This window comes from Myodes glareolus, chromosome X (assembly GCF_982192425.1).
Source record: "Myodes glareolus chromosome X, mMyoGla1.1, whole genome shotgun sequence".
Classification (NCBI taxonomy): Eukaryota; Metazoa; Chordata; class Mammalia; order Rodentia; family Cricetidae; genus Myodes; species Myodes glareolus.
The window spans coordinates 97412316-97436436 of NC_142053.1; the positions used below are offsets into that span (position 1 = coordinate 97412316).

Below are 24121 nucleotides of genomic sequence, written 5' to 3' on the forward strand. Positions count from 1 at the left end.
TTCTTTGTTTACTTTGTGTTTAAAAGGGCACTGAAACTGAGGTAAGGCTGTCTGCAGCATTAGACTGTGTGCGGTCCTCCGCATGCTTTAAGGCCCTCGGATCCCAGGGCTCGAAGACAGATCTGCAGAAGTCGATGAAAGTTAACACCCACATTCCGACATTAGAGGCGTGAGCCACTGTCCTTGGATTGATTTTACAGCTTTGGTGTTATAATTACATCATCACTATATAAAAGAATTCTCATATTCTTGGGAAACATACACTCAAGATTAAGGGATGGGATGGGCAATGGAGCCAAGGAAATACTCCCCCCCCAAAAAAATGTCAGAAAAAGAACAGAGACAAAGAGAAATGGAAAATAAACATGACCAAATAATCCCCCAACATCAGTGTACTTGATGGAGATATGGATGCTCATCGTATTATCTTGAGAGAATAGAAAGAAGTCGTCATTCGTGAGCTTGAGAAGTTTTTATGGTTATGGAGAGTATTAGAAAACTATTAGACATTCATGTCACAATAGTTTTTCATTTTAGTTTTTTTCAAGATATCTATCTGAATGTAGGGGTGCACATCTCTCATCCCAGCACTTGGAAGGTAGAGGCAGGAATATCAGGAGTTCAAGACCAGTCTCAACTACTTAGGGGTTTCAAGTCCAGTCTATACTAAATGAGGCCCTATCACATAAAACCAAACAAAAATAATTTCCATTGTAATATGGATATTTAACACAGATTTCAAATACTCTTTATATCAATGAAAAGCTTCTCAAGCTCAGAAATAATTATGTCAGACAGGCTAACGCAAGAAATGTGATAAGAGCGACATTCTGAATAGTCCAACCAACCCAAGTCTGTATTCAATCATAGACAGATGTGCACAAAAGGAAGGATGTTTGAGGTCTAAAAATGATTAAAACAAAGTCCATACAGCCATGTATTCCTTGTCTTTAATACCAAAAAGAAGGCTTTACTTAAATCTCGAGATAACAATTTGAAAACATTATCACAATAAAAACCATATTCACTTTTACTATGACCTGTCACACAAAACAGCACTGTCGAAATCTTTCTGAACTGAATCGAGACTGAAATTCAAGAGGAATGTACTATGATGTTTGTCGTCCTCCAAAAGTCATCAGCACAACTGAAGTTAAGAGCAATGTACCCCTGCATATTCTGCTTAAGTTGCTATGCCTTCCTATTCAAACGCAGAATCTAAACAATGTAGCTCCTGGTGGAAGAGGCATGAACAAGCTATATACTAAAGCATTTGAAGGCTGAACGCAGGACTGCAGGCTGCAGGAGTGCAGGCTTGTGATCTTGGTACTGAGGAGGCTGTGGCTCAGGACTGCTGCAAGTTTGTAGATATCTTGCGCTACATAGTAGGCTTTAGTTCATCCATAGTTCATCCAAGGCTACATAAATCGACTTTATCTCAACACACACACACACACACACACTGCACGCATGCGCACACGTACACACGTGTGCACACTTACAACTTTTTAATCAGAATCAGCCTCATTGGTGCTTGCCTATGATCCTAGCACTTCGGCTACTGAAGCAGGAAGTGTACAAGTCATGGTCCATCCTTCGTTACCAAGGATGAAGCCATCTCAAAACTAAAAAGAAGCTCTCACGAAACGCTTCCTTCTCTTCCTTTCTACCTCTGGTCTAGACACGCTTCTGAACATGCCTAAATCAATTGCCATGGTTTTCTCTTCCTCCTTTGGGCAGCTGCTGAGATTTGCAGCTCTTCTGCCCTGGAGATTTTCTTTTAAACATCACTAAAATTGTCTTTGAGCTTCCAACTTTTAAAAATTAATTAAAACAAATTTTAAATGAGTCTAACCAAATCAGTCAAAACTTTCATATTAAAAAAGAACTGATCATGCTGTGCCCTTGTGGCCCGTTCCTATAACTCCCAAATTTCCATGAATTCAGTCCTAGCCCCGTCTAAATCGTGAGTTCGAAGTCAGTCAGGGCTGCACAATGAAACCCTACCTCCCAAACAAACAAACAAAAATCAATCAACCAACCAAACAAACAAACATAAATTGAGTTATTTTGAGGAACTGACTACGTGAATCAAAACTTTGGGTTATTTATTATACGAATAGCAGATTTTACAGATGAAATCTCTTGCTACTATACTACTAATATAGCTTAAGGCTTCACTAGAGACAAGTCCATTAAAATCTTGTTCCTTAGCAGGTGTGGTGGATTACTCCTGCAATCCCAGAGGCAGGGGGCTGAGGCGAACTGCTGCAAGTTCAGGGCCAGACTGGGCTACAGAGTGAGAGCTTATAGCAAAGAAAATAAGTAAGTAAGTAAATAAACAAACAAATAAATAAGAACATTTTTTATACATGGCCTGAAACCAATACTGCCAGCTACTCAGGAGACTTAAAATGTTCAAGCGCTTTTCACTCTATGTGGCCAGATTCTAATGAGTCTTTTTCTCAAAAAATAAAAATGTAAATTTAGCTCAATAGCAAAGTATTTTCCTAGCACGTATAAGACCCAGAGTTCAATGGCCAGTACTAAGCACAAGCAACAACAACAACAACAACAAAATAACCCAAACACTACTTTAGAAATATTGCAAATGTCCAAAATAACATACAGACGTCAGGGAAGGGAATGTTTAGCCTGATTTTTATTGTTGAACTGTCCAGCTTCACTGACTGATTGATAAAGTTCCTAGCCACTCTAATCTAGTAAACTAGAAAGCCTTTCCAATGACAACAGAGTAAGCTAGTGCTAAAAAGCTGAGAATGTGTCAGAAAGAAAGGGAGACTAACTGATCAGATAATCAAAGGACCCAGTACCTCCCTTACCTTCACCAAAACGTCTGCTCCTTGGGTTCTGCAGCAGCACAATGAGTGATCTATCAGAATGCACTAGCCAGCCAGAGTTCTTTCCCCAGAGTTCTCAAGCCTCTCACTGAGAAGACCAGCAAAACACTAAGCTGTTCCCTTCTTCGTGTAGCTGATACCATGGAAAAAGAGTTGTTTCACTTAGGTCTAGTTTATGCTAAAGAAGGAGTGGGAAGTCCCAGGAAATGAGCAGGAGGTAACTGACAAAGCCACACAGGGCCACAGAATGGCGCTTCTTCCTCTTTTTTGAAAAATGAAACCTATCTGTGAAACTGTCTCTTGTTAAGAAAAAAAAAGCTGTTGATGGTTGCATGCTACAGTAATAAAATATCTGATAACCCTCTTGCAAATGAGAGCAACAGGCACACAGGACTTCTTACATTTTTTTCTGATTTAATTATTAATAATCTGTGATTTTCAGAAGCATTATTTCTCAGCCAAGTGATGGTGGCATACACCTTTAATCACAGCACTCGGGTGGCAGAGGCAGGCAGATCTCTGAGTCTGAGGCCAGTCTGGTCTACAGAGTAAGACAGCCAGGGATGCACAGAGAAACTCAGTCTCAAAACAAACAAACAAGCAAAAAACCAAACAGTATATACATAAATATCACCAATGATCAAAACTGTGATAATATATTGTGTGGACATCTTTCTACTCCTTTGGTATATTTTGAGAGAAAATTCACTGTATCTATCAAAATTTTAGAAGTTCTAATAAAGATTTATTTTATAGTTTAAGTATGCTATAAGTTATGTCTTTTTGGCAGATCCTTTTTAAAAATGGGTAAGTTACTTTGAGTCAGAAACAGAAACAATGATTTTCCAAGTCATGTCCATGGTTTATTTTAAGTGACAGAATAACCCTACCTAAATGACTGTCACTATCTCCTCTCTTCCTTCTTCACTCTGATCAAGCTGATGTCCAAACCCTTTCTTTGGGTTTTCACTTAGTGAAGTTGCTAAGTTTGTTTTGTTTCATGACTTACTGCCAAAGTTACATATTGAAAAGTATGCCAGCAATTCTTCTTCTGTTAAAATGCTTCTTGGTTTCAAGCATGATTTCATGGAACACGACTCAGATCTGGTTGAAAAGACAGGTTCCTACACGTGAGCCATAATAACTTGACTCGGCCCACTCGAGGCCCCAGGGGCAAGTTCAGCTTCAGCATAATCATAAAATCATGCCTAGGGATAGCTCTAGGTCTTGGTAGCACATCAAGAATTTAACTGTGATCAAGAGGTTGAGAACACCTTCAGGGCCAAACACTGCTTAATTTCACCCTCAAGCATAACCATGTAGATAGCCTACAGTGGCTCTCGTCTAACTCCATGAACTCTCCTTGGTGGGGGTTTACAAAGGTTCAACTGACAATGCCACAAAATACTCTATAAAAGATAATTCCATTTGCCCAAGTTGCCCTCTTAAGTCATATGTATATTTTTGTGTGTTTCACAGGTGTGTATGTGTGTTTGTGTGTCACCATGCCCTATGTGGTGTGTGTGTCCAAGACCTATAAGCTATATGTGTGTCCATGCCCTATGTAGTATGTATGCATGTCCCCATGCCCTATGTGGTATCTGTGTGTATGTGTGTATCCATGCCCTATGTAGTGTGTATGTGTGTGTCCCCATGTCCTTTGTGGTATGTGTGTATCCCTCATGCCCTATATGGTGTTTGTGTGTCCTCAAGTCCTAAGTGGCATGTGTCTGTCTGTGTGTGTCCATGTCCTATGTACTGTGTGTGTCCATGTGTCCAGGCCCTATATAGTATGTATGTTTATAGTCCTATGCCCTATATGCTGTATGTGTGTGTTTATGTGTGTGTCCATACTCTATGTGCTGTGTATGTATGTGTCCATGCCCCATGTAGTGTGTGTGTGCCCCCATAAACTACATGGTTTGTGTCCATGCCCTATGTGCTGTTTGTGTGCCCATGCCCTATGTAGTGTGTGTGTCACCATGCCATATGTGATACGTGTGTGTGTGTCACCATAAACTATGTGGTGTGTGTATGTCCATGTCCTATATAGTATATATGTGTGAACCCATAGCCTATGTGATGTGTGTGTGCCCATGCCATATATAGTGTGTGTCCCCATGACCTATGTGGTGTATGTGTGTGTGTCCTTGCCCTATGTGCTGTGTGTCTATATGTATCCATGTACTATGTAGTATATGTGTGTTCCCATGCCCTATGTAGTGTGTGTGTGTGTGTGTGTGTGTGTGTGTGTGCGTGTGTGATATCTGCATATGTGTGCAGATATTTCAGAGGAGGATGTCGTATGTCCTGCACTATCACTCTCTGCCTTATGCCCTTGAGGAAGGACCTCTCACTGGACTTGGAAGTAGGCTGACAGCCAGAAAGCCCTGTCAATCTTGCTGTTGCTACCCTTTACAGCAGCTGTGCACAAAGTCTGTGTCCACGATTTGCAGTAAGTAAGTAGTGCTTACCCACTAAAGCATTTATCTAAATCCCATTTTCTTTTTCAGAAAGAATCTCACTCTATAGAATGAACTGTCATAAAAGTCACTATGGAACCTGGACTAGTCTCAAACCCATGCTAATCCTCTTGTCTCAATCTTCTGGAGCTGGGGTTATAGACATGTGTTCAGAAAATATATTGTTTTACTCAAATACAAAATACAAAACCCAGTATGATGACTCACACTATTGTGTTACCATCCAGGAAGCTGAGGCAGAAGGATTACCTTGAATTGGATGCCATCCTGGTCTATATAACAGGATATATATACACTTACTGCTGTATATATTCAAGACTGGAGTCGTGGCCCATGCCTGTAAATAACAGCATCCAGGATGCTGAACCAGAAGACAATTTAGCTTGACTTTATGTCAAAACCAAAATTAAAAAACTGGATGGAAGTGTACCTTAATGGTACCATATCTTGCCTGGCATTTGTGAGGTTCTAAATTCAATCTCCAGACTACAACTACTTTAGATAGTTGGAATTCGGTGGAATGCATTCGTGACCTGATCAATTGTGTGTGTGCATGTGTGAATAGATAAATATATATTTAATATATACTTAGGGAAAGGCTAAATAATAGACTTTTCAGATAGAATGTGATGGAAAAGCTACTATTGAGAAATTAGGGTCCTTAGAGTCAAATTACTCGGAGACAAGCAGAGGATGGCCGTGGTGCCAAACTGATAGTGACTAAGGGGTCGATGACACAAAAACAGAAATAGCTGGGAGTGCATTTTCACCCCAGCAGAGGTAACTGGATGATAGGAACAATATCCATTCAGAGAAACAGAAATGACGACAATAACTCTTACCTGGCGTTTAACAGAATGACACGAAATCAAAGATTTCACCTACAAAGGATGTAATTCTATTTCATTATAGTCAGCAAAGATACAGCAGTTTAAAGTCAATTTTCTGCACTCAGCTGTAACAGAAGAGAGATGCCAAGCTACCTTGACAGGATGCCTACATTTACATTTTAGTTAAAGATTCTTTTCTTGGAAATGATCATTTTTATTTTTAAAAAAAAGTGGCAGAAACAAACCTAAGAGGGATTTTTAATTAAAATTCTGTGTGGCTTGTTTTGTTTTGCATTTGTTTATTGGTTTTGTACGTGAGCTTTTGTTTCTAGCTTCCCCTGGCCTGGAACGCACTCTGCAGGCCAGGCTAAGAGCAAAGCTGGCACTACTGAGGTGACTTGTCTTTATGTGGTTTCTCAGTGTTCCCATAACTGTCTATCTCATCTAGCGGCCTTCATCTGAGAGTACATTATGATCACTCATATTTTGAGCGGACTGCACACTGTTCACTTCATTCCTTCTCCTTGAAAATGGTTTTTGAAGGTCACTGAGATGGCTCAGCCGGTGAAAACTCTTCCCTCCCAATCTCACACTATCACGGGGTTCCATCACTGGCTCGGCCTGCATAGCGCAAAGAAGAAACCAACTTGCCCAACTTGCCTTCGGAGCTCCACCGTGCATGTGCTCATCCAGAGCTAAAGAAACCAGCTTTCTGAAAAGTTTGTGAACGGGGTTGTTGTCATTTGAGTGGGAAATGTCTCCTGCAGGCTCAGGAATTTGAACACTTGGTTTTCACTTGGTGGCTCTGCTAGAGAGGGTTCAGGAAGTGAAGCTTTGCTGGAGGAAGTACGTCGCTAGAGATGGGCTTTGAAAGTGCATGATCTCACCTCACTTCCGATCTGCTCTCTCTCCTTTCGACTTCTGGTTGAATATATGCTCTCTTGGCTTTCTCCTCCCGCTACCATGCCTATTTGACTCCATGCCTCCCCACTATGATTAATTATTACCCATCTAGAACCATAAGCGCAAATAAACTCTTCCATAGGTCGCTTTTATCACAGCATCAAAACAGAAGTGAGACATGTATACAGTGCAAATGACTGCAAATGGTACAAAAAGATATGCTGAACTCCAACCTTTCTTCCTATTAGAGACTACTTCACAGTTCTGCTTCCCCGGAGGCGACCATTTTTGTTGTAATTTATTTTATTTGCTATTTGGGGCAGTTTTGAAACAGGGTCTCTCAATGTAGCCCAGGCTATCACGGAACTCACTCTGTAGCCCAACATGACCTCAAACTCACAGCAATCCTCCAGGCACAGGCTCCTGAATTCTAGATTATAGCCATGAGGTATGCCTAGCTATTGCCACTTTCTGGGGTATCCATTCCAAAAATTATATGCATCCTCTTTTTATATATAAATGATAGGATACATACTTTTGCCTGCCTCTTGCCAGTCTCTTTCTCTCTCTCCTCCAACTCTCTTGTTTGAGACAGGGTCTCCCATACCCCAGGGTGGCTTTGAACTCACTATGTGGTTGGTTACTCAAAGCTCATGACTGTCCTGAATACACCTGATCCTCCCACATCCACCTCCCAAGTGCTGGGAGTAGAGACATGAACACCAAGACCGGTTTTTCATTTTATTTTGGTTTTGAGGGCAGTGTGTTCTGTAATGCAGGATGCCTTTAAATGCTTAAAGAGCTGAAGCTTGTCTTGAACTCCTGCTCTTCCTGCTTCAGTCTCTCTAGCACTTGGATTACAGGTATGTACTATATGGCTAGGTACTATTTTAACAACAGAATGTCATAGCAGATGGATCATATCCTTTCTAACAACACTAACTTCTGGTGTGTGGGTGATTCAGTAAAGATGTGTTTAACCAGGGTTTTGTTGATGCAACCCTTCTTATCAGATCTCCCCACCAGCATCAACTCCTAGCTGGTCCCGTGTCACTGCACATTAGTAGCTATTTTCCTGCCTCCCGCTTCTCCCTTCTAATCTATCCTTGCTTTCCTAATAATGCCTAGAACAGGGCTTCCTGGGCTTTCGTGACTTCAGCATCTCATGTTGGTAAACTCATCATCACTCGCCACATTTTCTATTTTCTTCTCTGAAGGGCTTAAATATCTGTAGCTCCTATTTTGGTGTTTTTGTTTTAGAAGTATGAGAATTTTATTTAAGAACACTTGACTACTTCACATAAACAATGCCAAATATTTATCTCCTGGTCACAAGTCACACCACCACCTTACAGCATTAGCCAGTTCAGTCCTTTGAAACAAAATTCTCCTCTAATTCGCCTTATCACTGATGTCTTCGATTAGTCACCAGTGCCCTCCAGGTTCATACATTAGACCAGAGAGAGTCACTGATAACTGAGTTAGATTTGTGCCTCTAAGTGAACCAGAATAAAGAAAATCATTAGCTCCCATAAGGTATGCTATAAAAGAAAGCCTTTTCACAATAATGTATAATCTAACATCTTGCAAACCACAGTCCCCCTTTCCCGTATTTATTTTTACAGTTTATTTTAGTAAATTTATCATCACTATTTCCTGAATTTATAATTGCAATATTCTATAACATTTTGGTGTTCTTCCACTGTAGACTATTCATTTTAATTGCATTCTACAAAATTAACATGAACATGTTAGAATTTAGGAACATGTTACATGTCCCATAAAATAAAATTAATATAACACTTAAATTTATTAGTTGTATTCCAGTAGGTTCAAGTTTTACCAAACAACTCTAATAAGGTAAGTTTTAGGACAGGACTGATTATCTGGAGGATGGGTTGACAGATTATAATTGCTTTATTAAGTACAATGAAGTCCTATGAAGTTGTAATAGCTTCTTGTACACTAGAGATTTTGTTATTTAGGATATAATTGATTGTAATGTATACTGTTTGCTCTTGGATAACTCTCAATTGCCTCCTCATAGAGATTTCATTTCAGCATCAAATTATCCAATAATTATGGCATTTGTAAAGTTGCTGAAGCATTTCAAAATTCTTTCAGTTGAAAAACTACTTTAAATGAAATATTATAGAAATTTAGGTGGAAAATTGACTTTCATTATATATATTTCATTTTAAAGCCATATACGGTATTCAGAAAACCTCATCTTCATTGGTTGGACACCACCCTTTATTTGGGATCAATCAGAGGTAGCAAAGCAAGTACCTGGATATTTAAAGAGTAGCATGGATGTATAGTTATATTCAGCGGATTCTGCTTTCTGTCTCTTTTCAAACTGTATTTATTTTGTATGGATTAGTGTGGAAGCACATGTAGAGGTCAGAGGTTAACTCTTGGAAGTCAGTTCTTGCCTTCTACATTGTTGAGGCAAGCTCTCTCTTCTGCTGCTGAGCTGCCCAGGAGCTTCACTCTAGTACTCCGTTCGCGCATCCCATCTCCTCGCAGAAGTGCTGGAATTACAGATGTGGGACACCACATCTAAGTTTTTGATGTGGACTTCAGGTGTAAAGTGAGTCATCAAAGTACACAGCACGTTCACCTTCTGAGCCATCTCCCTAGCCACTGGGCTTCTACTAATTGTTATCGTTTTCCTTTACTTGGCGCAATCTGCCTTAACCAGCAAATATTCCTACACCAAAATTTAAATTCCTATCATCAACTCTAAATTAAAGTATACCCTGAAAATACATGGCATATATATGTGTGTATGTATACACACACACACACACACACACACACACACACACACATATATATATATATATATATATATATATATATATATATACATGAGTGTTGTTAAAAATTACTTCCAGTGAAGACATTAGCAGCATGCATCCTTCTTTCTAAGGTCCCCACAACAAAGCTTGATTCAGCCAAAGTTCACTCTGAAGAATCGATGAGTTTACTGGGCTTCCTTTCAGAGAACGGGTTATTTACAGGGGTGTCGGTGCTCCTCCCCCAACAGACCACACCCAGCAAGGAGGAGGGATTCCCCATATTTGCACAGATGAACCACCCATATCCTAGTCTTCCCTGGTTTCCGCAGTCTAACCCCTTCTTGAGGCCACATGTAATTAAGGCAGACTTGCTTACAACAGGAGGTAGGGAATAGTTGGATACTTGAATGAGTGATTCATTTCCCTCCTCACCACTGCATAAGGGGAATAAATAATCAACCAACCAGCTTGGAAAATCCTTTTACAAGGGAATGCAACTGAACGCCCTGAAAGGGTGATTGCTTGGTTAGGAGGGCAGTCACTCACAACAGAGTGTGTCAATTGTTTTATTTGAGTCAGGGTCTCCTATGTAACCTTGGCTGACCTTGAAATCTTAATCCTTCTGCCTCTGTCTCCCAGTTCTGAGATTACTGACCTGTATTTAGTGCCTGGCTTAATGTTTGTCTCCTGTACTCATGTTTTAAGAGAATTCCCTAGCTTTTATATTTTTTTCCCTTGTCTCTGTCCCAGTTGGATTTTCAGGTTTTACGGAACAGAAATAATTGCTCTTTAAGCGAAGATAATGCTGGATTTCCTATGCCAAAACTGGTCTTGAAAAACTTGCTCTGTCTTTTAGCTGAATAAGTGAATATCTCCATATGACTGGCATTGTATATTGACCTCTGCATTAGTCTCATAATAATTCACTTCTGTTAAGAACAGGCAACAAAGGACACAGCTAAACTAAAGGAGAAACTGCATTGATTTCCATGTTGAACACAAGTTTATTATTATCCTGTTTTATGTGCACCTTTTACAGTTTTGTAAGGAAAGGGGGAAATTGAATCCGTTGGTATCTATCTGTTCTTGTTGATGCCTCTGTAAAGGATCAAGTCACTTGAAAATGATGCACTGAACCAAAAATCTAAAATCAATTGTATGTTGAGATAAGGTGTTATTTCAAGTCTCTTTAACATCTTTTCTCTGTATATTTAGATAACCCAAACTGGAAGGCCAAGAATGAGCAGAGCAAGCCTTCAAATCTGAAGGTGGCAGTTATTTACCACTCTACTCGGTGGTGTGAACCAGGGAGAGCGGGCCTTACAATTCGGACTAAAGGTCTCATGCAATAGCCAGCGCCATTCAGGACATCAGACAATTTCTACTCTGAGACTGAAGAGGAGTCTCCTGAGTAAAGTGTGCCATCACAAGGACCAGCCACATGTAGCAAAACCCGTTTCTCCGTAGAGACACAGGAACAACAACAGCTGGGGTGCACTCACTCCTGTCCTCTACCTATGGGAGGAGCTTGACAACACATTCCAAGAACAAGTCTGTGGTTCGAAGAAACCGAGGTCACAAGACTCTCATCTTGTTTCCTAGGCGTTTTCTCACAGGCACTTGGAACTCACGCACGACTCCATTCTCGGACTGTGTTCTGAAAGAGGTGTCTTTTTACCGTGCTCCCCTCCTCCAACCTGCTGTAGGAGAGTGGACTTGGAAAGCAAGGTTTCTAACTGGTCAAATATGCTGTGTATCCTGACTTCACATTTTTTAAATTTGTTTATTTGTTGTGTATGTGCATATGTGTGAGTATGTGCATATGCGCATGTGCACACATTATGCCATATGGGTGGAGGTCAGAGGCCAACTTGCAGAAGTTGGTTCTCTCCTTCTACCACATGGTTTCTGGACTATGCATTGTTGTGTTTAAACTGTGTTTGTTTGTTTGTCTGTCTGTTTTGATGGTCAGGTTTAGAGCAAGCACCTTTACCTACTCACCTGCCTCACCAGTCCTATAGCCAGAACTTTGATAAAGTATTTAACTTCTGTCATTAAAACTATCAAATATCAAGAAGGAAACACTGGTGCTGCGGAGATGGCTCAGTGGTAAGGGCATTTGCTGATCTTCCAGAGAATGCAAGTTCCGGTCTAAGCACCCACATGGCAGCTCACAGCGTTTTGCAACTCCAGTTCCGGGGGATCTGACACCCTCTTCTGGCCTCATCAGACACCAGATACGCATGTGGTGCATAGATATAAATGCAAGCAGAGTACCCATGCACATTAAAAATTTTAACATAGACTTTGCTTGCATTTGTGCTTGTTATTTTGTAGTTACTTAATGTATTTGTAGTTTTTGATGACTTTCCCTTTCTACTCCATATAGCGTGTGGGTCTGTGTGTGTTGGAGGAATGAGTGCATGGCACGGCATATGTGCAGATGCCAGAAGAGAACTTGTGGGAACTGGTTTTCTCTTTCTACCTTACGGAGCCTCAGAGATGCTAAATACCACCAAAAACATGTGAGGCCTGTAGAGGAAAAACTGGACCTTCAGCTCAGTAGCATTGCTTCACAAGACAATAGGGAAATTAAAATAGTACCATCAAGTTGTGTTTGTCTCTTTAAAATTTTTGTTGGGGGATGGGGGTGAAGAATGCTGCCTCTGGATCAAACAGAGACAGACAGCAAGCAGCAGTAGCAGCAAGCAGGTGTTTCTGCAGGAGTGAGTTTTTAAGGAGGAGAAGGGGGAGTCTGTGCTAGGGTCAATTGGCAAGTCCTGATTGGGCCTGTTAGCCAAATAATGAATTTTGATTGATGGACCTTGGTGTTTTATCTAAGGAATGAGTCAGTCACCAAATGAGGGAATGGAACTCGGGAGCTGGAGCTAGCATTAGTAATGTATTAGCAAGAGAGAGAGAAAGGGGCAAAACTCGTTGGCACCAAGTTTGCCATGCTAGAGAGCCCTTCAATAACTCATTCTCCATCACCTTCTCTTACCCCTTCCTATCGCAGTTGTCCCCCTCCTTCTTCCTAACTGTGTATGTGCAAGCTGTATTCAGGTTGTCACAGCTGCTATCTGTACATGTCACATTCCCAAGACAGGGTTCCATAGTATTTCTCCCCATTCTCTGGCTCTTACAGTTTTTCTGTATCCTCTTCTGCAATGTTCCTTCCACCTTGGAGGAGGCATTCTAGACGTCCCAATTAGGGCCGGACACTCAACAGTCACTTATTCTTAGCATTTTGACCATCGATGGCATTAGAAGTGCAGAGCAGTGTGATCAATCTGCCTGCAACATCTGTCACCTCATTGAGCTCTAGGGTTAATTTGGCTCATCCAGCTGACCAGACAGATTTTCCCATCTTTCCTAACCACTCCATGTGTTCTCCCCACAGAGTTGTAAGCCATGTTTAAGAGGACAATTGTTCATCCATAAAGTTTATATGAGTATCTTTACTCTCATGTTAAGACCGAAAAAGAAAAAAGGTTTTTTTTTTACATCTAAACATGAGACTCTATTTGTAGCAAATATTTTATTTGTAGAATGTCTAGGTCATGTATAAAGCAGATTAAAATGTTTGATTTATGTAATGCAATCATTAAAATAACCCAGATATTATTATTATTATTATTATTATTATGGTTCAAAATAGAGAATCAGGGGTTTTATGGAGACTAAGCAAGAGCTCTATCTGTGCATTTCAGACAAGAATGCTTTTTTTTTTGGTTTTTTAAGAGAGGATTTTAGATCCTCCTGGAAATTGGAAGTAGACAAAATTGCCAGGCAAAAGTTGGGAGCATGGGGGTGGGAGAGGGGTGGGGTGGGGCAAGGGAAGAGGGGGAGAGAGAAGGGAAAAAGGAAGGAATAGGGAGAGCTTGGGGGAGTGGGAGGCTTGAGATGGAGGAAGGGCAGATATAGGAGCAGGGAAGGAGATAATTAAGGGAGCCATTTTAGGGTTGGCAAGAGACTTGACTCTAGAGGGGATCCCAGGTGTCCACGGAGATGTCCTCAGCTAGGTCCTTGGGCAACAGAGGAGAGCGTGTCTGAACTGGCCTTGTCCCATAGTCACACTGATGAATATCTCGATTATCACCATAGAACCTTCGTCCAGCGACGGATGGAGATAGAGACAGAGACCCACATCAGAGCACTGGACTGAGCTCCCAAGGTCCAGTTGAAGAGCAGAAGGAGGGAGAACATGAGCAAGGAAGTCAGGACCTCGAGGGGTTGGTCCACCCACTGAGACAGTGTGCCTGATCTAATGGGAGCTCACCAAATCCAGCTGGACTGGGACTGATCAAGCATGTGATCAAACCAGACCCTCTGAATGTGGCTGACAATGGGGATTGACTGAGAAGCCATTGATAATGGCACTGGGTCTTGTTTTGTCTGCATGTACTGACTTTCTGGGATCCTGGTCTGTTTGGATGCAAAGCTTCCTAGGCCTGGATGGAAGGGGGAGGGCCTTGGACTTCCCACAGGGGAGGGCACCCTGTCCTCTCTTAGGACTGGAGGGGGAGGGAGGAAGATGAGTGGGGGACCGGGTTGGGAATGAGAGGAGGGGAGGAAGTGAAAATTTGTGAATGGAAAAATATATTTTAAAAAAAGCAACTTTCCTTTTAAAAAAAAACCAAACCAAAACAAAACAAAACAGAAAAAAAGACAGGGTTTCTCTGTATAGCTTTGGAGCCTGTCCTGGAAGTCATTCTGGAGACAAAACTGGCCTTGAACTCACTGAGATCATGTGCTTCTGTCTCCCAAGTGCTGGGATTAAGGGTGTGCACCACCACCGCCCAGCAAGCATGCCTATTTTAAAAAAATAAAGTTTGGCATTCAGAAAGAACGCCAGGCCTATAATTTCCAAAACTGAGAGGCTAGCCAGGTGGTAGCGGCACACATGAAGCAGAGGCAGGCTGATCTCTGTGAGTTCGAGGGAAACCTGGTCTACAGAGCGATTTCCAGGACAGCCAGAGTTGTTAGACAGAGAAACCCTCCCTTAAAAAACAAAAACCAAAACAACAACAACAAAACAATACCTGAGAGGCTGATACAAGGGTGTATTGAATTTCAAGACTAGCTTGGATAACAGAGTTTTAGATTCCCCCCCCCCCCGTATATGGATATGTGTGTGTAAGCAATCACACATGGTGAGAAATACTATTTTGTTCAAGATTATGCATCAAAGCAGATGCTAGAAATTTGGGCCCAAGTTTTTACTAACTCCACAACTAGAACACTGTAGGAAATACAGTTTATGGGCTATATACAAGTCTTTTACATAGTATGTTTAGTGAAATATGATGAAAAGTTTATAAGCAAGCCTTAGTTAGGGTTTCTATTCCTGCGAAAAGACACCATAACCATGGCAACTCTATAAAGGAAAACATTTAATTGGCTTGCTTATAGTTCAGGGTTCAGTCTGTTATCATCATGGGGGTACAAGGTGGCATGTAGGCCGACATGGTGCTGTAGAAGTAGCTCAGAGTCCTACATCTTGCAGGCAACAGGAAATGGTCTCAGATATTCAGACACTGGTTGGTATCTTGAGCACATATGAGACCTCAAAGTCGGCCTCCACAAAGACACACTTCCAACAACAAGGCCACACCTCCTAATAGGGACACTCCCTATGTGCTTATGGGGGCCAATTCCATTTAAACAGCCACAGTCCATAAAAATCAATACAAATTGAACATATCCAGAAGAAGACAACATCTCTTTGAAGTGTTACACAAAGGTGAACATCGTGACAGAGTTTTGTCATCTCAGTGTCTGGGATGCTGAAGCAGGGGAACCCAAACTTCATGGCCAACCCTGGCTAAATTATGAGACACTGTTTCAGAAAAAAGGAAAATGAGGGTGGGAAATGTGACTCAATTTGAAGGGTCTTACAGCAAGAGTCCCTGGGCTTAATCCCAGAAGTGGTGCATGTCTATAGTCCCAGGTGAAGGAGGGGATGGAAGATCCAAATTTCAAGGTCATCATGGACAGCATAGAAACTTTGAGGCCAGCCTGTCTTACATGAAACTGTGTCCCCAAAAAACGGAAGTGAAAAAAAATGCATCTGCATCAAAGGAAAACATAGACTGCTGAGTTGAATAATTACAAAACAGAAAAGGACAAAAAGTCAACAACCTACTTGTACAAATTTAGTTTAGATTAACTTTCATTGGTCTAATTATCTGTATTAAACTACAGAAATACACTAAATAGAATTTTAACTAATTTGTTTATTTATTCGTGTGTGTGTATGTTGTCCATATATGTATGAAGAGTACACATGCCTGTGTGCTTTTGTAGAAACTAGAATACAGCATTGGGTGTCCTCCTCCAGCATCTGCCCCTTATTCTTTTGAGTCAGGGTTCCCCCTGAACCTTGGACTCCCATTTACTCAGTTAGGCTAGAAGCAAAGCAAGAAAACTCCAACCATTCTCCCATCTCCACCCTTCCAAGAGTTATACAGGCGTTTTCCGAGACTCCTGGGTTGTTATGTCATGTTGGTGATTGCAACTGAACTCCAGTCTTCACGATAACAGGGAAAATGGTCTTAACATCTCAGCCATTTTTCTAGTCCCTCAAACAGAATATTTGAAGCTAGCATTGGCATACTGAAGAGATACAAAGAGTAACTGAAGAATATAACAAAGCTCTTGTTCGTGGAAAAATTAAGGACACCTTTAAAGAAAAGTATACCTAATACTTAGTGACAACAAAGGCATTAACAAACGAGTATGGTCAGATGTGTTATGTAGAAACAGAAAAGACCCATTTAAGTAGAGGAGGGGATTCCAGAATTTACAGTACCACTTTCCAATTGCTGCATAACAAACCATTCAAGAACTCTGTGATTTTTAGGGGTTTTGTTTTAGTTTTCTTTGATGTAGTTTGTCACTAATTAATTAATTAATTAATTACTTTTTTTGATGAGGGATCTCATGGAGTCAAGACTACCCTTGAAATCCTGATTTTGGGGGTGGAGGACACAGATGGTGCCCTCCCAGGCTTTTTAGTATTGGAGGGACCACACAATAAGGAGCCACTGGCTCCACCCAAGGCTGAATTGGTGGAGGACCCAGGTGGCACCAAGCCATCAGGCACCATCATACCAAGTGCTGCCCAAGGTTTCTAGGCCCAGGAACAGAAGAGTGGAAAGGCCACAACTCCAGGCCATTCCCCGTGGCTGTGACAGGGAGGAGGAGCGTGACATAGGGCATCATTGTGGTAACAGTACAGGTTAGGGAGGTAAAAGATCAGGAGAGACAGAATGGTTTGTGCGCTGGGGAGATGGGTGAATCTGGAGAGGTGAGTGTGTGAGGAATGAGCCGCCATCAATGACCAGCTGGCCACCCGACTCCAAGATGTCTGGGTCTGTGCTATGACCAAGGGCCAGGCCTTGTTCTCTGACCTGAGCAGCAGATGGGGCCTGTGTTGCTGTCTGTGGCTCCTGGTGCTGCTGGAAGATGTGCAGGAACCTGAGGTGTGGGCCGCCACCTGGGACCACATTGGCGTCCAAGGCCCACACTTCCATGAATCCATGCCAATCCAAATGGCTTGCACAGCCACCTGGGTCATGGTGGTAACCTGGCCCCGGCTGCTACCCAGGACCACATGAGTCCGTGGTCCTGCCACCGCCAGGGTCTCTGTTGATGTCCCCGGCCCATGTTGCTTCCAGAGGCCATGAAGATGGCCAGGTATCTGGGCTGCAAACGGTGACTATGTTGGTGTCTGAGGGTTCTGTCACCTCTGGGACCAGGTGGATTCGGGTGGCCAGGGCTGTCTCCTGGGGTCATGATATCATCCAGACCAGGGCTGTGCCAAGAGACATGTCTGGGCCTCTGCCTAGGGCAGTGTTATGTCTGTGGCCCTGTGGAAGCTGGGGTCTGGAGTGGTGTCTGTGGCTCCAGTTGGCACCAAGGGCACCAAGGGCTCTGTGGATGCCTGAGGTCTGATCTACCTGGGAACATGCTGGTGCCTGGGGCCATGCTGCCAGGGCCATGCTAATCAAAATTGCTGACTGCAAGCACACCTGGGCTGCGGTGGTATTCAGAACCATTCCGCTGCCACGGGCCATGTCTAGGTCCACGGCCCTACTGCGGCTGGGACAGTGGTGATGTCCATGGCCTGTGTTAGTACGAAGATCGTTGGAACCATGCTGTGCTGAGCTGGCCTGCTCTTCACTGGCTCTGGAACAGCTGGCTCTGCCCCTGACTGGATACTGCAGCAGGTGAGCTGGCCCTCACACTCACCATAGGTGTGCACCTCACCTGGGCAGCTCACTAGAGTTTACCCTGGGACTGGGGCTTCAGAGGCGCAGACCCTGAGAGCCCAAGAGCAGAATTGGCCCAGCTCCTTGCCGTCCGCTGCATTGGATAAGCTATCCAAAGCAGTGATGGAGAACTGGCCCGGGGAGTGATGATGAGGGAAAGGAAGCCAGCTGACCAACACAGCGACCACCCAGGACCAGAACCAGGGCTATGAGCTGGCCCACCCCAACATGCACCAAACCTATGAATTGTTGGAGTATGTGAAGGGGGCAAACCTACTGATCCAAAACAACGGATTTTCATGACACAGGACAACAACAGGAGTCCCAATGAGAGCCCAATACTGGTGGCAGAGCAAAAACCAGAGGCCTTGAGCCAGACTAATGACTCTGCAATAAACACTTGTAAGGAAAGATGAATGGATTGAAGGGTAAACTGTGTGACTCAACGGCCACATTACAGCTTCCATGACACGATTTCTTTTTTGTTTTTTGGTGTTTTTTTTTGTCTTGTTTTGCTTCTTTGTTTGATTTTTTAAAAAATTTTTCTTTTAAATTTTTGTTTTAAATTTTTCTTTTAAAATTTTGCTTTCATGGGCAGAAGGTTGCAAGGGCAGAGGGCAGATCTGAGAAGATGAGAAGATAAGTGGGCTCTCAATGCATGATGGGAATGAAAATCCACAGAGTTCATAAAAATTAACAAAAGAAAGAAAAGCAATCCTCATTTTTCTGCCTTCATTTCCCGAGTGCTGAAATTGCATGCATTCAGTACCATATAGGGCTTATGGTTTTAAATAGTAGTGGTTTCTTCAGTTCACAGTTCTGTAGGAGGCATTTTCTGGTTTGGACCAGGATGGGTTGATCTCATCTAGAATTACTCATTTGTCTAAAGCAGCAGTTCTCAGCTTGTGGGTCGGAACCCCTTTGGCAAACCTCTAGCCCCAAAAGTATTTACATTATGAATCATAACTGTAGCAAAATTACAGTTATGAAGTAAGCAATGAAAATAATTTTATGGTTGGGGTCACCACAACATGAGGAACTGTATCAAAGGGTCACAGCATTAGGAAGGTTGAGAAGCATTAGTCTATGGTGAATTGAGGAATCTAACGGCTGTTGCCAGAGACAGCATGTCTTGTGTTTGACTAGAGAAATAAAAGAAAATAAATCACTTGTCTAACAAGTAAGTGAAGTAACATGACTACAAAAAAAGGCAGATCGCTCTATGCCAAATAAGTTTTTTTAAGTTTTCATTTATGTCAAAATTGCTAAATCCCATGAAACACAAAATTAAAAAAACTAGACATAGGCATAGTGATGAAAGTCTATAATCTCCGCATTTGGGAGATGGAGGCAGGGGTCAGGAGTTCAAAGTCATCCTCAGCTTGAACAGGCAGCATGAATTACACTAGACACCATCTCACAAAACAAGCTCAAGGCCTTCCTGTGCTAACCTAGTGAATTGGATGCCAAGCGGAATAACTTATTGAAACTTTCTTTTTAAAGTATAACAACTTGGAAAGGGCTATGCATATATCTCAGCTGTAGAGTGCTGACCATGAAGCCCCAGGTTCAATCCCTGGGACCATAAAAACAAAGAATGTATATTTGTGTTTTTCTATTGTCACAATGACCAAAGAAACTTACAGAAGGATGGCATTGGGGGATTATAGTTCTAGAAGGATAAGAGCCCATCACAGTCACTATGGGGAAGCATGGCAACTGGCATTGGGAGCAGCAAGCTAAGAGCTCACATCTGAGCCACAAACAGGAGGCAGAGAGAAACGGAGCCACTCGAAACCATATGACTTTTGAATTCACTATTTAGTCTAGATTGGACTCAGCCTCTCAAATATTTGGATGACAGAGCCAGACCTGGCACACAAATTTCATATTCTACTTCTTACTAGAATAATTTAATATCTTGGGGGCTGGAGAAATGGCTCAGCGGTTAAGAACACTGACTGCTCTTCCAGAGGACCCGAGTTCAATTCCCAGCACCTACATGGCAGCTCACAACTGTCTGAAAATCCAGTTCCAGGGGATCTGGACATAAAATAAAAATAAATAAATCATAAAAAAATTTTAAAAAATGATATCTTGACCATTCTAACAACTTCTATTTATATACATCTATTTATACATTCTATTTATATACTGTTCATCCATCTGAAAGGCCGAGATCGCCTTTCCGCCCTCCTTACTACTTCCTGTCTTGACTCTGTCTATAGTCCTCCAAAGCGCTACGTTTAATTTAGGCAACTGTGGCTAGCTCCATCCTCTGACTCCAAGCAAGCTTTATTTGTCAGAACACAATCAAAATATCATACAAGAGATCACTGGGTTTTGGTTTGATTTGGTTTGGTTTTGGTTATTTATTCATTTATTTATTTGAGATAGGGTCTCAGTATGTAGTCCTGGCTGATCTGTAACTCCATATATAGACAGTCCAGAAATTTTCAAAGAATTTCAAAGGATAATTTTTAAAAAATTATCCTTCCTCTCTCTCTCTTCTTCTGGGATTAAAGTCATGTGTGATGTATCTATTGGGTTTAGGATCCCTTTTTGTTTGTTTGTTTTTTTGTTTTTCGAGACAGGGTTTCTATGTATACTTTTGGAGCCTATCCTGAAACTTGCTCTGTAGACCAGGCTGGCCTTGAATTTACAGAGATCTGCCTGTCTCTGCCTCCCAAGTGCTAGAACTAAAGGCATACACCACCACCACCACCACCACCACCACCACCACCACCGCCTGGCTTTTGGCCCCGGGGCAGTTGAGATAGGCTTCCTCTGTGTAACAACTCTAGCTGTCCTGGAACTAGCTAGCTCTTATAGACCAGGCTGGCCTTGAACTCACAGAGATCCACCTATCTCTACCACTCGAGTGCTGGGATTAAAGGCGTGTGCCACCACTGCCCCTCTTGGGTTTTGAATTTCTTGAAACAGAATCCTATGTAGCTCAGTCTGTCTGGTCTCGAATTTACTATGTAGCCAAAGCTAGCTTTGAACTTCTGATTCTGTCACCTCTACTTTCCAAGCGTTGGCATTACAGGTGTGTGCCATCATGCCCAGCTGACCACTACAATAGTCAATCCAGAAAATACTTATTCTTCATTTATTATAAACCAGATATTAACATTTGCCAGCTAAAAACTAAGAAGACTTAGCCAAAAAGCCAAGTAGTTGAGTGACTTCCATATACCTCCAACCAGGAAAAGAATGGCCATGGCTAAGAAGACAGGAAATTATTATTTCATATTAGCTATGGTCTTACTGTTTTACCGTGAGAAAAAAGTTGAAACTTTCAACTAAGGTAATGATTTGTTGGTATTGCTTTTCAATTAGATGGCAACTGTGTGGTATTTTGTTTGTGCTGTAACAAATAAAACTTACCTGAAGATCAGAGTGTGGAGCTAACCACACTAGTTAACCATAGAGGCCAGGCAGTGCTGGTACACACAGAACACCTTTAATCCCAGCACTCGGGAGACAAAGGCAGGAGGATCTTTGTGAGCTCAAGGCCACCCTGGGCTACACTTGATGGATCCAGTCTCAAAGAGAAACACATCCAGGTGGTGGTGGCTCACACCTTTAATCCCAGTACTTGGGAGTCACACCCATTTATTCCCACACTAGGAAAGTGGAGACAGGAAGGGATATGGCTGGCTGGAGAGAGGAATATAAGGCTGGAGGGAAGAGGGGTTCAGTCTGAGGACTTGTAGAGACAGGATACCCCTTGAGGATTGCATAGAGGTAAGAACTAGTGGCTGGCTGCTCTGCTTCTCTGACCTTTCAGCTTTCACCCCTAATTGCTGACTCTGGGTTTTTAATTATTAAGACCAATTAGAAATCATGCTACAGACGAGCTTCAGCAGATTCATTTTATTTTTATTGGTAGCTATGCTACTGTAGAATATATCGTAAATAACAAATTAATGTCTTACAACTGCATAATTGATTGTAAGCCATACTGTGACATTTTGAAAATGGATATTTTTTCCAAATACTGATTACTTTCTATGTTTCTTCTTTTAGATTTTTAAATCTCACAGGTCTCATTTCTAATATAATCATAAAGAATATTTAAGTATTCATGATAAATACATGCAGATGTTAATTAAGAAATATAATGGCATCCAGAGCTCATGAGATCTCTCAGCCCTACAGAAAGAACTACAAGGCAAATAAGGAATGTTGGAAGTGAGGAATAGGCTTCCCCAGGAAGAGCACACCAGTTGGTTTTCCAGTGCCAAATGGTCATCTTTGAAAACATACATTTAAAAAGAAACATTTATAGACAGAGCAGGTTGTATTTATGTATTTAGGAATATATATATGTATGTATGTATATATGTATATGTTTATATTAATGATTAATAAAAAGAGGCTGTGAATTTGAATAAAAAGAAGGGTATACAACAGGTTTTGGAGGGAGAAAGGAGAAATGATGTAATTAGAATATCAAAAAAACTAAAGGGACAATTAAAAAGAGAAAGAGGGCAAGTTGAAATTAAGGGTCCATTTTCTTCAGGGAAGCTTCACTTCTGTGCTGCGACGGCTCACAAACTACTTTCTAGTCTGCATTCCACACTAATGTACCTCAAACCTCTCCTTGTACCTATTTGCCTTCTTACAATTAATAAGGAAATAATACTCTACTTACAAAGCTTTTATCCCAAGTGCAAGATTAGCAAATCAAGAAAAACTGGTTCTTTCTGGTCCTCTGACGTGGGCTCTCTGAACACTTCAGCTAAGATGTCAGTTGCAGAATTCACTCATCCAAGTCAAATATATAAACTTCTCTCAGAACTGTATGAAGAAACTTGAGAGAAGAGTCCCTCCACAGAAGAAGAGCACCTCGTTATCGCTCATTTGTGAGTTTTGTTTGTCAGGGAAGGGACAGTTATTTTATTTTATTTCTTCTGATTTTGGATAAGGTCTTGCTCTGTAGCCAAGGCTGGCCTAGAAACCACAATAGTTCTCCTGCCTCACCCACCCAAGTAGTAGGATTGAGGGCATGCTCTACCACATCCAGGCTATTTCTTTGATTCTTTTGAGATAAGATCTCTGTAGCTCAGGCTGGCTTCAAATGCTGCCTAGGCTTGCCCTAATTTGTGACCTTCCTGCCTCGGCTTCCTAAATGCTGAAGTTATACTGTGCATGACCATAGCTGGGCCCTTCGAGTTTTAAAGCCATTTCTGCAGGAAAATATTATTTTAAAAAGTGGCAGGCCAAGAATCAATTTGATTCTAGTGAGGCGCTTGATCAGCTGCAGTCATGGCTTCTGTCACAACTCCTGGAATGAGGAGACGAGAGAGGACCAAGTTTGACAAACACCAATACCAGGTTCGTATTCAGGCCTTTGAAAGGAGCTGATCTCCAGATCACAGAAGTGGCTAACTGGTCCAGATTCTAGATCCGTGACTCTCTGTGTGGTTTCAGAACCCAAGAGTGTGAAAATCAAAGAGAAACCAGAGACTCTCCAGTGGTGTCATCCTGTGGCCACAGGTCCCGACCCTAGGACTGGGACTGCCTGAGTTAAGTCACAGTTGTTCAGACCAGCAAGGCCTCCCAGGAGCCCTAGGAAAGCTTCCCCCAGGGAATTGGAATGTTCCAGTCAAGCCACCCAGCGGAGGAATACTGGTGTCCTGGATAGGAATGTATCCTCCCCTGACCTGGAGACTCCAGCCAGTGAGCCAGGCGAGCCTTCTGGAGACTTCTCCTGCTCTCTTTCTTTGGGCCCAGCTGTGTTTCCACCTCCTACCTCCCAACATCTCTTCCCACAGCTAGATGCTGGTGGTACTAGGACTGAAATTTGTCTAGAGACACCCAAGATGCTGCTACCTGGGGACTAGACCCTGCAGACACAAGGGCAACATCCTTGTCCTAGGGAGCTGACATTAGCATAGGGCTGACAACCTCTACCAGCTCTGGATCCTGAAACTGCGCCTGTACTACGGGGGCTTGGGA

The 24121-nt window shown here is 42.1% G+C and overlaps 1 protein-coding gene across 3 annotated transcripts in view; it reads right to left on the minus strand.

The window, feature by feature from the left end:
• Positions 1 to 24121, minus strand: part of Tasl (TLR adaptor interacting with endolysosomal SLC15A4) — a 116627-nt gene that overhangs the window by 15389 nt on the left and 77117 nt on the right. Inside the window, exon 1 of one of the 3 annotated variants that reach the window (XM_048449780.3) lies at positions 2844 to 3088. The exons of the other annotated variants lie outside the window; for them this stretch is intronic. The gene's annotated coding sequence lies outside the window, so the exon portion shown is untranslated. Of the gene's footprint in view, positions 1 to 2843; positions 3089 to 24121 lie in introns of those variants that run through there. 3 annotated transcript variants of the gene reach the window in all.